The following is a 2,393-nucleotide window of genomic DNA, read 5'->3' on the forward strand; positions in this document are numbered from 1 at the left end:
ACACACACACTACATATTTTCATATTTTGAATTATTTATACGTCAATAGTCTATTAATACAGGTTTTACTGTATATTAATTGGCCAAAAAACCTTATTGCTCTCAGAAATTACCAGTACATGTTCAATATCTCTTGGGAAATAGATATTCGTTCGGTAAAGAAAGAAATTTGGAAACAGTGCGGAAAAGTTAGACTTACGGATGTAAGTTCCTTTTTATTTTTACTCGAAATTCGGAATCAGCATCCCAAATTACCCTAGAAATTATATCTGTCTCGTGCCCATTCACCCCAAGTTTCCCAACAACTTTCAATTGGGGTAAAATGATACAAAGTCGATTTTTCACATTTTGGGTGAGGAATTTTGCACTCAAATGTATGGCCAACTATAACTAATTTTATCCGCACATTTCATTTAAGCCATTGCCGGATTCGGAGGGCAAGGGTTCATTTTTATATTATTTTGACCCCCGCCCTGGGGGGTGGGGGGACTTGGAGGGCAGGGGTCATAAAAAATTTCTCTCGTCATTCTGAACAACTTTGTAGTACATTATTTTTTGATCCGACCAAATTTTGACATGGTGGGGTGCTCCCCCGACCCCCCCTCATGGTATGGGCACCCCCTATTTTCACATACTTATTTTTTCGCCACTTTATATCGATCTGTACTAAGGAAATTTAAAACTTTTATCAACACTTCGATACATAGATGATGACGTAAAATTTTTTCGGGGGGGGGGGGTGATGGCAAAATTCTGTAGGGGGTTCCTGAAAAAATCCATGGGGGGTCCCTGACGATGTCAACAATTTATACACAATGAGGATAAAATCGTTTTTTTTTTGGAAGTCACTTTTTTGGCGAAAATCCCTAGCAAATCGAAAGAATTTTCCTACTTCACATTGCCTTGCAAATCCAAAAATGACACAAAAATCGTTTTTTTTTTTTTTTTTGGAAGTCACTTTTTGAGGTGAAAATCCCTAGCAAATCGAAAGAATTTTCTCGGCCAAAAAAAGTGAAGAGCAAAAAAAAAAGGTCCTCATTTCCAAAATTATTGAGGGTTCCTAAAAATATTTTAGGGGGGGTCATCCGACCCCTAGGAACCCTCGTCATCACCTATGCTTCGATATGTTTACTGGTTAGTTTTTTTAGTTTTCTAGTTTGTGTCTACCCCCTAGGTGCGAGCACATTGAAAATACAAGCATTGTGTGCATCGCTCTTGGAATGAGAGTGTGCATGTACACACTACTATGTGCGCACACTGACAGAGTAAAAATTACAGCTCTGTAGCGATCCGACCATGTTATTTCCATGCTCAAAACCTATATATAGACCATATAATCAATAATTACCATTTCGAGCAGCCTTATGGAGTGGCGTCCATTTAACGTTATCTTCGGCACTTACATTTGCACCGTGAGTGATTAAAAACACAACTATTTCGAGTGCGTCTGAAATATTAGGCAGATATAAACAGTTAGCTTGGGCTACTTTAGCGATCATACCATTCTCGTGTGATATTTTCAGTTTTCAAACATATAGACAATTACCATATTGGGCAGCCTCATGGAGTGGTGTAGAATGACTGTTATCTCTAGAATTCACATCCGCTCCATGTTCGACAAGATATTTGACAATCTCCATGTTACCTGTAAAATGTACGAAGCTCTTATGAAACAACCTTTCTTCTGAATGAATCCATTGAAAATTACCAGGCCGAGCAGCCACAGATAGAGGTGTATAGTTTTCGTCAGTTGTAGCATTTATATTTGCTCCATGTTCAATTAAATATTTGAAAATTTCAAAATTGCCTGAAATGTTGTGCAGATTAATAATTAGCGGTCTGATCACGTTATTTCCACTTTCAAAACCTATATGTATATTAGGGTGCTTCATTTTTTGCACATTTTGCAGAATTATGTCGGCTATGCTCATAACCGATGCAAAATGATCATATCTATCCCATAAAGGTGGATTTAAGGGATCGAATTCACACTTTTTTTGTCCAAAATTTGTGAAAAAACGTGGATGAGGTAAATATCGATTCTAAGGTAATTTCTTATGCTGATTCCGAATTTTGGGGTTTCATGTCAAAAAAATCATGTTTTGGGGGTTTTTGACCCCTCGACCTACTTAAGGGATTTTTCTTAACATTCTGAACAACTTTGTAGTACATTATTTTTTGATCCGATGAACTTTTGAAAAATTTGGGGCACCCCCACTCCCCTGGGGAGAAATTCAACATTCTGCTCCGATAGAAATTAATTATTTTTTACCCCCAACATACCCCCCAGAGGGTTTTTCAAAATTCCTTCCCCCTAAGAGTGGCCCTATTATATGCGCCACCCTGTAGATTATGGCAAAATCATAAAATGTACATAATAATTACCATATTGA

General features: G+C 37.5%; 1 long non-coding RNA gene across 1 annotated transcript; it reads right to left on the minus strand.

Annotated features, from left to right (window-relative positions):
- Positions 1-1,347: 1,347 nt before the first annotated feature.
- Positions 1,348-1,808, minus strand: LOC116351862. The gene is made up of 3 exons (XR_004202211.1): positions 1,709-1,808; positions 1,547-1,645; positions 1,348-1,447 (listed from the first exon to the last, which is right to left on the minus strand). It is a non-coding gene; the product is annotated as an uncharacterized LOC116351862 (long non-coding RNA).
- Positions 1,809-2,393: the final 585 nt, after the last annotated feature.

Source organism: Contarinia nasturtii, unplaced genomic scaffold (genome assembly GCF_009176525.2).
Source record: "Contarinia nasturtii isolate CC-2019 unplaced genomic scaffold, AAFC_CNas_1.1 Cnas_scaffold_6463, whole genome shotgun sequence".
NCBI classification, from domain to species: domain Eukaryota; kingdom Metazoa; phylum Arthropoda; class Insecta; order Diptera; family Cecidomyiidae; genus Contarinia; species Contarinia nasturtii.